A 14168-nucleotide genomic window follows, 5' to 3' on the forward strand; every position below is an offset into this window, starting at 1 on the left:
ATTTGTTTGCATTTGAAGCGTTTTGGGCGAAGAAAAAGGGCCACAAGAAGGCTCCGTAAGGTCAATTGCGCCCGGGTCAGCGCGGCAGGCTAATGACTAGCTTCGGGTTTGTGTGTTCAAGCTGACAAATGAACGCGGCCAGGCGGCTCCGTTTGAACGTACCACCGTTTCGTGGGGAGTTCAATTGGATTTCCTTCACGAGGTTCCGTTGGGGTGAAGCCAAGTAAGAAAAAAGGTCGCCAGAATAAAATGGCCATCGTGGAGCGACACATGAAAAATGTCAGCCGGCCGATGATTCGAGAGCATTAGCGGATGTCGTCCGGTTTTAACGGCGGTCGTGGCGTGGCGGTCGCGACCCGAAATTCCTAGCCGACTTCATGATTAAAATATGAGCCTCGTAAATCATGGGCCGCGGCCGCAAAGCAACATGGACAACGCAGCATGGTTCGCTGCGCCTCGGCGCTACGATTGGCTGCCGCAGTGGATGGTTCGAGATTAGCGGGTTGTTTAAATTTCAACCCGCCTCGTGGTCTGCTTCCTTTTTTCTCCGAAAAAGTGTCTTTTCAGGCATACATTTTCATTCCGGCTGAACGCGAGTGACCCGCCACCACCACCTGGCCGCCTTTTGGCATACAATAAACTTGTTACAATATTTTACGGCGTCCCATGATGAAGTGCATGCTGCTCCGGCCCGGCGATTGATGCTGAAAGGCCATGGCTTGAGAAAATTAAGGTCCCACAAGCCGACTCGGAAAATGGAGTCATCCACGGCGGTTCCTCGAAAAACGCAGACACACGGTCCGTGGCCCGGTTGGTTCATATTTCAAGCCCTAGTTAACGGGGAGGGGGTCAGCCACTGAGAGGGCCGAGTAAAAATGGCGGCTACTTGTTTTAATTTCAGCTCGGTCTCGGGAAGTCGTGCCGTTTTAATTGGAGCTCCGAGCCGCAGTTCGCGGAGATTCACGCTTCGGTGATGATTTGTTCGGTCTCGGTGACGAGATCGGATTGACTCACAAATAAGGGGCTAAGATCTCGCGGGGCTCATCGTTGAGACGCCAATCAGAGACGCCAGGACGCCCCCGGTTGGTGTTTGTTTATCTTTGACGAGTTTCCTCTAATTATCGCGTTAATTGATTGTTTCGATTGAATAAAAATTTAAAAGCATGGTGACAGAGGCTCATTTTCAAGTCTACGATCGTTACGGTGCTGGGCGTCTGGGTGCGTTGCTGACAGCGCCGGGCGTTCCGCTGCGGGGGAAAAAAATGTTGTCAAATTAACGGTCCATGTATTGTTTCATGAGCTTCGCGGAAAACGCTTTCCAGCGGACCGTTGATTGTTTTAGAGCCGGAAGCCCGGTTTCACTGTTGATGTGATCATGAAAATAGTGATCCACCCGTTGGGCGGACTAGTACCTGACAGTGATCGATGTTGCGTACACCTCTACCGAGTAGGGAAAGCAATTAGAGAAGAATAAAGAATCATAAGCGTTTTTAATTCCGTGCCAATTGGGGCATCAGTGCCAACACGCGAAACTGAGCAATTTGTCGCCAGATACAATGCACCCGCGAACACGCGAAGCCTCATTTCGCTATCTTCCGCTACCCGCATGCTGGTGACATTAGAAATCCTGTTTCGTTTCCCACACACACACCCCGCCCGGAACATTAGCGACCGGGGTGGCTATCTGGAGCAAATCAGGTCGCACACAGGCATTCTACACATAATTATCATCATCATTACGAATAATCACCCGCCAAGCGGTGCGCTGCATTTGTCTGTGCATCGCGGTGGGCTCCGTTGCGAAAATTGCCCAAGAAGAAAAAAAGCACAAGCGACACAAAACAAGAATTGTTGTTAAAAGCAAACACAATCAACACCCAAACACCAACACGCTCAACGATCATCAACCGGTGCGCCGGTTCCTGCTGAGTTGAGGTGATAATTTTTATTCGATTAGCAGCAACAGAGGGTGGGAATGTTGTTGGACCTGCGCAAGCCCTCATTGTGAAAGGGTGTCGCTGGAAAAGGTAATTACTGTGGCAACGAAAGTGAGAATTACGGTTTTTTGCAGCTTTTAGCAGCAGCAGCAGCTTGAGGAGCGCTGTGGGTGACATTATCAAAAGGACGTCCGAACGTAAATATACGGGTGCGTCATCTTGTCTGGACAAATGTGCTCCCCCTTTGGGAAAGCCGGCTCTTTTAAAGGTTTTGCCGATTGCAAGTTTGAAACACAAACGGTGCTCGAAACGCGAAATACGGCCATTTTGTGTTTCTATTGTGTGCGGATGGGTTGAAACGTTTTGGGTAGCACAAGGTAACTCGGGGGTCGGAAAGAACTTCGAACAATTCTTGGAGAAACCATCCGAAAAGTACGGCCCAGCACACTTCTAGGCTGTTCAATAAGTTCGTAGCCTTGAAAAAAAAAAACATTTTTATCCTGGGCTTCCTGAACATCATTACACGTATGTTCCTAAGAGACTAGAAATTAAAAATTCCATCCCTAAAATGCAATTTTGCAATTTTTGCAAAATTGGATGGATTTTTGCAATTTTCAAAATGTTCTTGTGACAGGGTGCATTGTCCTGAAGAAAAAGGATTTTTTCCTCTGCCAACAGGGTCTTTTTTCAAGAATTTTCTCCTTCACTGGTCCTTTCGATGGTATAAAGGTTGATCAAAATTTATTGTTTTACCAGTGTGCAAGTAATGCGCTAACAACATTGCATTCCCATCTAAAAAAAACTGAGGCTAACATCTTTTTGGGCGATTCCTGGTCACGAACTCGGTTCGAAGCCGAAGAACCAGGTTCACACCACTTCTTAGGGATGATTCAACGCAAAAAATCGACTTTATCCTTTCGAAAAGCTCAAAATGTTGCCGAGAAGCTTTAAACTTTAAACTCAGGAGCCCTCCTTTTAATGTAATAATTGAATGCGAAGAGTCTTTATACACTTTGAACATTCGTTCAAAAATTTCCTTTGCTTTTAAACCATCGAAAAATAAAAAGTCAATCACTGCACGATACTTGAATTTTTTCCGTTGTAAAAAATACTGTGTCGCGCCGACATTAAATAGTTAAAAAAAAACAAAGTGAGTGACCGATTGAAATGAAACTTCACATACGTTCATATGAAGAGTGGACCAACATAACCAAAAATTCATTGTAGTAGCACCCTTTGTTATCGGTTATTCGAACTTATTGATCAGCCTAGTAATGCCACGAAGGAACGAAGAAGGTTAAGTGAAAAAAGGGCAAGTCTTATGCAACATGTTCTCGGAACGTGTCAAGCCGCACGGCCATCACCCAGCCGACCACCAGCACATTGTTTCCTGAGGTGCATTAATTGCACTGCAGTGGTGGAGGGGGCCACCTCACTCTGGCCACTTACTCACCCAGAAAGCTTGTGCTCGTGCACGCATCGGCCCCAGAACGGAGCCCAACAATGAGCGGGTGCCCCTTCACCGTCAGCGGGGGGGCGGTTAGGTGTCGTGGAAGGTGCGAAGGTCTCCGGGCCGGCTCCGGACGGAACCCGGGTGTTGCTGAAAATTAACACCGCAAATCATTATCGCGATTGGAAAGCTGTGAACAAGCGGCAAAACATGCTCTGCTTACGGCCACTCGCGCCTAGCCTGGCTGTGAGGTGTGCATCAGCCCCCTGGTCATCCCCCCCGGGGGGTTCCCCGCAACATTCAAGAACACTCACACACACGCACGCACGCAAAGGGGGTGCGCATAAAAACTCCCTCCGCCGGCAAGAACCGGTGCAACCTTCGAGCGTTGCGTGCCGATGACGATGATGACGGCGGCGGCGATGATGCACACGATGATGGGTGCCCTAGCACCGACGACCGTCCGCAGGACTTCTTCGCAGGGCTTGGGGCGCCTTCTTCGGCGCCCTCAAAATCACTGCCCCCGGGGGCGACGGATCGGGGGATGAAAGAAGTAATTATTTCGAGCTCGGAGTTCCGTACAAAGTGTGACGCCTTCGTTCCGTGGCCAGCAGAAAAAGCGGGCCAGCGGCTTCTTAACGGTTGGTCGTCAGAAGGTGGCGGGCCAGCCCAGCCTAGTCGGCCCGCACTTTGATTGATGACATAACTCTTCGGGGGTAGCCTCGTGATGATGGCGATGATGATGCCGATGATGATGGTGGTGAAAATGTGTCAATTGCCGGGTAATTGATGTGGCCCGCCCGAGGCCGCTCCAGCGAGGTCCAGGCCAGCGTCTTCGTGGGCTTAGAAAACTAAAACTGCAGCCAACCTAATGAAGATGGACGACCGGACGGAGACCTTTCCGCCAAAAGTGGGCTCCAATCATTTATCGGACAATCGAGCTTCGGGTCGGTTGAGGCACTGCGCGTTGTTCTAGAAAATTTTCAAAGTTTTTAAAAATGATTGTGTTCAATATGTGTTTCAATCATTGTCGATCACCTCAGTTGACCATGGTGGTCTGAAATGACAATTTTTCTGGATTTTTGTGTATTTTTCACGAAGGCCTCTTCATTTGACGCAAATCTCTGACCTCTTTTTAACATCTGCTTATTTGGTGATCCTCTAGCATCTTTTGGTGAAGTTGGTGAAGTTTTCGCCGGTAGTTGTACTATTTGGACGTCCTGAACGTGTATCGTTTGCTAAGCTCTTACGGCCAAGGTTTAAATTTAGTTGACGAAAATGTCACAGTTAAAAAGGTGGGCCAGAGTCCTCATACGCAGAATCTATCTCATATTTGCTTTGCGTAGGCTTATTGCCTCTCAAAAACAAATATTTAATTGCTCCTCGAATTTCTCAATTACTTGATTTTGTCCATTTTCACAAAAACATTGACATCAACTCACTAAAAGGATTGCGACACAAAAGTTACTCTTCCAAAGTAGCTAAAATTTGGATGAGAATGAGATGAGATGAGAAGAGTGACAATGAAGCTCCCTCACTGTTGTTGAAGTTTAGGAATCGATGATCCAATTTATAAAAATACTTAACAAAATTTATACAAACTGTGTACAAAGAAGACCTGTTTTGGAGAGCTCACGGATAAAAATTGTCGATTGTAGTTGACTAGGCCTCTTCGAAGCAGTTCTAGAAATGAGTAAGGTTTGATCAAAGTTTTATAATTATGATCAAACCTTACTCATTGAACCTGCATTATTTCAAACCTTACTCAAACGTTCATAACATGAACCATAAGAACACTGTATGCTATAGATTAATTATGCTGCATTATAATCATAAACCAGGAGTAGTAAATAATTGCTTGGGGCTCCAATAGTTGATTGAAAGATCGGAAAAGATGTCTTGAAACAAACGCCACGTTATTATTTTACAGTGCTATATACCAGCTTTAAGTTTCTTTAACGTTTAGTTAGCATGTCCCGGCACATGTTTTGTAACAGTTTGGAACCCTGGAACCGATGCTAGATTTGAGCATTTTAATTTGATTACATTATTTTCCGTAGCAAAGCTTAGTTGCTTGATCATTGATCGAGTTGATTGGTGATTGCTTACACAACATACTAAAAATAATACAATTTAATTAGTGCTTCACCTTTTTCCGGTTCCCGTTTCCTATTTCGAACCGTACAGATAATCCATCGATAGCATACGACAAAAGGGCTACAAACCTGCCGCTGTAAGCCTTCCCATTATTGGGCTGCCCTCGGGGCCGCGGCCACGCCGGTTGATTAAGACAATGTGATAATGTGTGTCCATGTTGCTCGTCTAATTTATGAACGTGTCGTGAACATGTTTGCCAGGCTCCGCAGCGTTCTTTTTTTGCGTGACCTGCGATCGGCGAGCGTCGCCAGCTTTAGCTTCGTTAGGAATAATTTTATCGCTCCAATCCAATAAATAATAAACTTTCCGGGACACTTCCTGTCCGATCGGCAAATCGAAACACACACACACCGCGACCGAGCCCGAGGTCATCTTCCAGGCAATGCGACCGCACAGGAGACAATGATCAATTATGCGGCCGGCAGGTGACGTTGATTATGCTCGTCGCCGCCGCAGCGTGCGAAGGGCACCGGGCGGCCGGGGTCGCTCCGCACGGCGGTGACACGATGACGGTCGCTTAATTAAGTGACACCCGGCCGCTGTTTCGTTGTTTTTGCGTGGTGTTTTTCTTTCCTTCCGATCATATTTTTTTTTTTGGTGTCTGCCGCCTCAATTGTCACGGGCGAAAATTCGCGGCACAGCGCAGAGGATGAAAAGCCCTTGCGACAGCTTGTCATTCATTTGTCTAGTTACGCGTCACCGATGCAACCGACCGGGTCCGGGTGGCGTGTCAACGTTGACACTTCGGCTCGCGTTGGTTTGGCACATGACCAGCGGCCATCTTGGGGTGTGGAAATTCGTGGCCGGGAAAACTTCCGGGCCGGGTCGGGCGGAAAAGTGCGAGTGCGATGATTGCGATGTATTGTGGCCCCGTGGTCGTGGTGTCCTGGTCCCGGGTGGCGAGAATGGCGATGCTGACAGGTCGCCGCCGCACAAGCGACTGCTCTCATGAGGCGCGAAAGGAGGCGAAATCACTTTTGACACGTGGAACAATAAGTGTAATTGCTCCGGAGTACGCGCCGGGTGGCACTTTGCGACAGTTTGGTTGATGTGCATGCTGATGGGTGGCCGGAGGCGCGAATTTGATTTTTCCTTCATGACCGTGCGAGACCGAGAGCATAAGAGCATAAGAATTCATTTGGTAAGATTCGTAGCCATCCTTTGAGTTGTCGAACACATGGACTTGGAATTGGACTTCCGTACGTACGGGAAATCTTCATTGCTTTGGCAACAAAATGGCCGCCAAGCGTCATCCCTATAAAATCCGCATGTAGGAAAAACTTCATCAAATCTGACCAAAAATTTTATGGCGTCATCGTATCTAATGTGGTCATCATTCGCCCATATCATAGCCAGACCCTACCGGCCACCCGACGACTGGTTGGTGTTTCAATTCCACCGAAAACACCCTTCAAAGCCCCCGGGCGGGGCAGACAATGTATCACGCAACTCGTTCCATGTTCCACGTTCTTTTTACGGTCGGTCTGCCCCTTCAGCTTCGATAACACTGACCGCCCGGAAATGGTTGTCAACCGAATTCGTTCCGGGGTGGCCACATTGGCGCAAACCCGGCGAACGCTCCCTGCCCTGCCTGGCAAATGGGGGGCAAACATTTGGAAATTTATGACCTATGTACGTTAAGTCCTGGCCAATAATCATAACCTCGGCTAATCTGCGTAGTAAAATCTTGGCTGGCCACTGCTGCTGCTTCGGGGCTCTGGTCCACACCATTCCACAACTGTCGCCTGCACGAGGGTGACGGACCGACACGGACCAATCGGGCCGGGGTTGGTTCCTTTGTCGCAGCATACTGTGTCCAGCACCAGCGACCAGCCTTCGTGAGGACATAAATCTAATTGAATAAAATATCTCCACCCAGCGGGCCGTGTCCAGCGCCAGTGCCCGAGCCTACACAATCGGCACCCAAATGGGTGCTAATATCTCAATCTGGAAGAAACGAGAAAAAAGAGCATAAAATGACGCCCTAAAACGCCAAATCAGCAGCCCTTCGGCAGGGCGTCCGGCAGCCGCCAGTGGTCCAATTCGGAGGGCGGCTCTTGGACGACGTGTTGTCGCCTCGCCCAAACACGGGCTTGAGTTGAGTGGCTCAGCTTTTCGTTTCGCTTTATGAGCGCCGGTGATTGTGGTGCGCTGATAAGTAAAACACTGACCATTGGTGATCATGGTGGGTCGAGTGATTTTTATTACACTTCCCCCAGCACGGGAAGGAGATAGGGTTTGGCTACGGCTTCCCGGTACTGCTGCATTGATAATCACAAATGATGAAGAATTACGCTGATTATTCGCTGGTATGGGAGCTACTATTGTTGCTGCAGTGGGACGAAATGCTTACAATTTCAATCCACTCCGATTTTTACAACACAATTTTTAACAGTCGCTGTGTGGTTGAAACACGTTTATTTTATTTACATTATTTGTGAAATATAAAAGAATCTTCAATCAATCAGTCGGATTAGTTCGATTTTATTTATTCATGAAATATAGTTACCGTATTTTATGAGACGCGCCATAACTTTTGGATTAAAAATCTTGGAAATAAAATTTTCCATAAATTTAACCCTTTTTCAAACATACTTCAAAGTTATTGAATAATACTTTCTTCAACAATATTAAACAAACTTTGGTGCATGTGTCCGGGATCTATCTAATAACTCCGTTGTTCGTCGTAGCAGCCGAGGAACTCCTTCTCAGAATGACTGGTATCGATGGTCAATAGATTACCGAAGGTCTCATTGCCATGTGGAGCATCACTTTCTTCATAAATTGCTACATTCTTTGTCCCATCCAGATTATTAGAAATTTCTGTCTGTTCAAACGACTTAACAAAGACTTCTTTCTTGTCGCTGACCTTAGAATGAAGGATCCATTCACACACTTGCTTGATAGATAGCACTAGCTCAAACTTCCTTTCAGCAGCTCTGTTACAATTGAAAAAAAAAATGACAAAATTGAATTACTAATAGCATAAATTTAGCTTTGTCAGAGATGCATTTATGTTTCTCATTAATTTTGGGTTGCAGATAACTACAATCTAAAACAAAGAAAGATTAAAAGTAGGAATAACCATCACTATGCACGAAAACGGTTATAAAGCTTGAGATAAAAACAACTTGGCTACCTGTCAAAAATTTTCTCGAATTAAGGGCTTTTTGGGGCAATCGATAAAAAAAAAGTTAACACTGATTAGTCGATATCAAACATTACCGTTATGTAACATTATCAGCGCATACCACTATTGTCACCAACGGTTGACATTTGAAGATCTCCCAAAGAGAAAAATGAAGCTTTTTGCATGAGTAAGCTATTGCTATCGTGTTACAAGCCATTAGCATAAGATTGCGTGCTACGGATTCACTATCTACGCTACTAAGGTTCATAGAAACCTCGGGTCTTAGTTAACTTACACCCAACGGTATCCGAAACAGTCGTTGAAATGTCGTTGATTTAGGGCAGCTATAAAACGATCGTTGAAAGGACGGTGCAAGGAGGTGTGAAGGACATGCAAGGAGTCGCAGTGTTGCTCGACGATCGACAGCCTTTTTGCCAGTTTCCATTGTCTCGCAAAAATTCATCAATAAAGTGCGGAATGATCGATACAACAGCGAAAAGCCCTTCAGCCAAGATAGTGAGCCTATCCGTATCCGTAGCTGACTGGAGATGGTATCGATCGTTGGCTGTCATATTCCCGGACCCCCCTTCCGCCCTCAAGGGGACGAGTGATCCACCAGCATGGCATGTAACGGTTGCGATGCAAATGTTGCCTGCCTGCTGCCTGCCTGCTGCTAAGCCGGCTTCATGGTGCCGTGCATCCGATCGCACACGTGATCGTGACGTGTGCGTGCGCAGGTGAGAGGCATCCGTTAAAGGAACGCCCAGGCAGCAGCAGCACGGAAGACCTCGGCATGGTTTGGTGGCCAGAGTGTGCCCTGAGTAACCAGCATCGCGCTCGCAAAAGGCTCACAAATTAGCAATTATGAATTATGTTGCTTATCTGCAATTATCGCGCTTTAGTAAAACTTTAAGCGATTCTGCGCCCATACGGGGTGCCGGGGAGGGAGGAGGGGGGACCAGCGTGCAACAAAGCATACCCTTGCCTTGCCGATGCTCGGTCCACGATCGGTCTATCTGCTGGTCACAATCTGCAGACCTTCACCGGAGTGCGCGATGCGATAGATAAACGATGGAAGGAGCAAAACCGGGAAAACCGGGCTCCCGGATGGGCTTTGCGGGTGGCCAGCCCTTCGGCCAGCCCCACCCCGGCGGACGCCGACGGGGGTCTTCGATGGCGTGCGCCGCTACGCTGCGAGTGGCTTGCGGTGGCCCCGCCGCGAAGGGTGGCCGTTAATTTTCAATTCCATCGACATCGCTGACGTGTTTCGGTTTCGGGAACCATTTCCATGTCGAATTGGCTGTTGACAGGTTGTAGAACCGGTTGATAAGGGGCACCGGGGCGCGTTTATATATTCCTTCGGCCCTGGCGCTGATGGCCGACAGCTTCTTGCCCGAAGACCGGGCCAGTAGGAATTACCCCGTTACCCAGACGAACGTTTTTGCCACTAATTTGGCTTTTGGATGATTTTTTCGTTCAAATTTGTTTGTTCATGAAGGAAAGTGTTTATTAAAACTACGATACACTGCCTTAGTTTAGTCGGAGTTCATACAGATGGATCCTTTCCAACATCGAAGATTATTAAAAATGCTTAAGCAAATTTAATTGAATAGTCATCAATCGACTCGGTTGTTGCTAGTCTTTCATTCGTTGAAGTCATGCAGGACTCGGCTTAAATATTTTCCATTTGCAGACCATTCGAATTAACGTCTCGGCCCTACCGAGCCATACCGAGCATTTTGTCTAGACATTTGAATGAGAGCATGCATGGTATCCAATCCATTATCAATGTTATTATCGATCAGCATGCGATCAGTTTTAGTGCTATACTACTGTGGTCGAAAAATATTGGGAATTTGCTTCTAATACCAAAATTCTTTGTTTATTCTTATAGATATTATTCGGAACGGTCCGGAAAGTTAGGAATAACCTTCAACAAATTGTTCATGTTGGCTCCTATCTCCACTATTGACCTTGGATCGGACTTTTGGTGTCCTTGGATCGGACTTTTGAGTTCAGCAAGTAGCCAAAAGTCAGTCGGTGCTAAATCAGAAGAATACGATAGTGGATGAGCTTTCTCGTGAGGCGAAAACCAAGAATTGTCTCTCCACAAATCTGCTTTTTTACGCACAGAATAACGATAATCGATAGAATGTTTCCCTTCTATTTTTGATCACAGTAGCAAAAGTATTAGGTAAACAGGACAACTGCGGAATTTATTTATTTATTTATTTGTTTATATAAGTCAACGGGCAGCTTAGCCTAATTGACAAAAAAGACTTAACCTATCACTTAAACTAGCACTAACCAAACTGGCGAAACGCAACGACGAAGCTGGTAACCGATATTTGTGCAAGACACCGGAGACAATAACGAGGACGAAACATTTACCAAGAAGACATGAAAGCAAACACATCACGACACTGATCGAGGGACATATTAACATCGAGAAGCGACGAGTAGTTGTTGTAAGTACGACACAGAGAAAGCAATGGATCATTATGCCCCGATAGGGAAGACCGTGCGTCAACTCTAAGTTCCAGGTTGGGTCGTCGTCTCAAGCATCGGAAAGGGACAGACAAATTTATACGAGACAGGAGTGTTGGCGAGTCAATACGAAAAGTCAAAATCTTAAAAGCAAACAGAGCCTGTGCTGACCGTCTCCTATGCTCGAGTGAACGTAGCCCGAGTAGAAGGCAGCGCGTTTTGTATGGTGGAAGTCGATCCGCAGCATACCAACCAAGTCTACGGACAGCGATCCTCGTAAACTTGCGTTGTATGGCTTCAATACGATCAATCCAGCACCGAAAGTGCGGATGCCAAACAACACAAGCATACTCAAGGATCGACCGAACGAGACAACAATACAAAGCTTTAAGACACATAACGTCACGGAACTCAGAAGACATACGAATAATAAAACCAAGCATTCTGTACGCACGCTTGATGATGTCCTCGAAGTGCAGGTTAAGCCTCAGCTTCGCGTCCAGTGTTACACCTAAATCACGGATAACATCTACACGCGGAACAACAGACGAGCCAATGCGATACATAAACATGACAGGGGACTTTTTCCTAGAGAAAGTGAGAACATTGCACTTATCGACATTCAATGACATTTTATTGCAATCACACCAATGAACAAAACGTTCAAGTAATGATTGCAAATAAACACAATCAGACGGGATACAGACAGGTAGAAACAATTTCAGGTCGTCAGCAAACATTAAGTAGCACTCAGAAGGAAGCCGAAGAGTCAGGTCATTGACGAACAGTAAAAACAATAGCGGACCCAAATTGCTTCCTTGGGGAACGCCAGAGACGTTGGTGAAAACAGAGGACAAGGTCTGACTAACCCTAACACGAATGACACGATTACACAGGTAAGACACAATCCATCTCACGAGCAAGGGACAGACACCTAGTTTAGCCAATTTGGCGGATAGTAACCGATGCGAAACTCTGTCAAAAGCTGCCTTGAAATCCGTATAAATTGTGTCAACCTGCAGACCTTTGTCAAAGCTAGAGTAGCAACCATTCAAGAAGGTGAGAAGGTTTGTCGAGGTAGATCTGCGCGGGACAAAGCCATGCTGCTGGTCAGAGATGTAAGGCTTAGAGCAGAACTGCAGGTGCCTTGTAACAACTATTTCAAAGAGCTTACTGCAAGCGTTAAGAATCGAAATGCCACGATAGTTTTCAATACATTCCTTACTGCCCTTCTTGTGGATGGGAAGCATCCAAGATTCCTTCCACAAGGACGGAAATCGAGCAGAGGACAAGGACCCTGAGAACAGAATCCTCAGTGGAACAGCTAGCGCTGAACCACACTCCTTGAGAACGGCAGAAGGAATGTTGTCCGGGCCCGGGATATAAGATAGTTTTAACTGGTCAATAGCTTCGAGTATAACAGACTTTGAGATAGTTGGTAAAGGCACGTCAATAAGATCGGCCGGTACAAATGACAGGGCTTCGAACATTTCAGAGTCAGAAACAACGGAGTTGTCAAAATTGCACGAAAACGTAGACGCAAAGGCTTCACACTTATCACGTGCAGACGTAAAAAAACGATTACCACAACACATAGACACTGGGAGACGGTTACACTTACGCTTAGTGTTCACGAAGCTCCAGAAGGACCTAGGGTTGACAATCAACGAAGCCTGAACTCTCCTAACGTACTTATAATAAAGACGCCTGTTTAAGTTTTTATAAAGCGAACTAGCACGAAGAAAACAGTTCCTATTATAACAAGAGCGGTTGCGCTGGAACCGTTTTAATTGACGACATTTAAGCTTGCGTAATCGCCTTAATAATCCATTTGACCACCGCGGTCTACAACGCGGACGCAACATCGGCACTGAGTCACTAAACAAACTGCAGAGTTTATCGCTAAATAGCTTCACGTTACTATCGATGTCATCAGCACACAGAAAACATTTCCAATCGACAGCCGAGATGCAGGATGATAGTTGCGCAAAGTCGGCACGACGAAAATCAAAGCGAGACTGCCATGGCTCAGACTCAGCACTTGCAGTTGCTCGCTGTACTGCGGGAAGATCGATGCTTATTTCCAGTGCGGGGTGATATGTATCAACAGGCGTGATAGCCTCAGCAGCTTCGTACACGTTGATGCCAGGGGCTAACTCAGCATCAGCAAAAACCAGATCCAAGTTACGCCCCAGGACATTAGTAATAGTATTCCGCTGAAGAAGGCCATGGAAGTTGATACCGTCCACAAAGAACGCCGCAGCACCGGAAACAGAAGAACCCTGCACATCCATCAGTCCAGATCGTGTCCAGTTTAAAGCAGGCTGGTTGAAGTCACCCATTAACAGAACTAAATCATTAGGGTCGATCTGGTTTAGCACAAGAGTGAGCGAGTCCATAAGTTTACGAAGCATAGATATGTCCCGGCTAAGATCAGGCGGCAGGTACGCGGTACCCACGACGAGGGAATGATGTTGCAGCTTCACTCGAATCCACATTTGTTCGAACGGTTCGGGAGGGAACTCAATTATCCGGCCCTCCAGGTTGCGATTGACCATTATAGCAACTCCGCCACCACGTGAGCGGCCGCTTAGTGAGTTAGAACGATCGCAACGGAATACACGGAACGCGTCACCGAAGTATGAAGATGGGACGGACTCATCAAGCCATGTTTCAGTTAGCGCAATTAAGTCCCACTCACACTCCTGAAGAGCAAGGCTAAAAGAGTTGAGCTTCGATCTCAAGCCGCGCACGTTCTGGTAGTAAAATCGAAGATTGTAGATGTCAGTTCGGTTCGTGTCTATTCGTGGCGTGATGCGATCGACGTGGTCGACGTTTTGGTAAGATCTGGACATCTGCTATTTATTCGGCGAGATATTTACGGTATTGTCAGAACGAGGCCTCTTGCGTTGGTGTGGTGGTGACATGAACGAGCTATTCCCATACCGCAGAGCCACCTCGGAGAATCGTGGAGGGGTAAGCTCCCTAGCCTTAAAGCTCAGGTCCG

Source organism: Anopheles cruzii, unplaced genomic scaffold, assembly GCF_943734635.1.
Source record: "Anopheles cruzii unplaced genomic scaffold, idAnoCruzAS_RS32_06 scaffold00158_ctg1, whole genome shotgun sequence".
Taxonomy (NCBI): domain Eukaryota; kingdom Metazoa; phylum Arthropoda; class Insecta; order Diptera; family Culicidae; genus Anopheles; species Anopheles cruzii.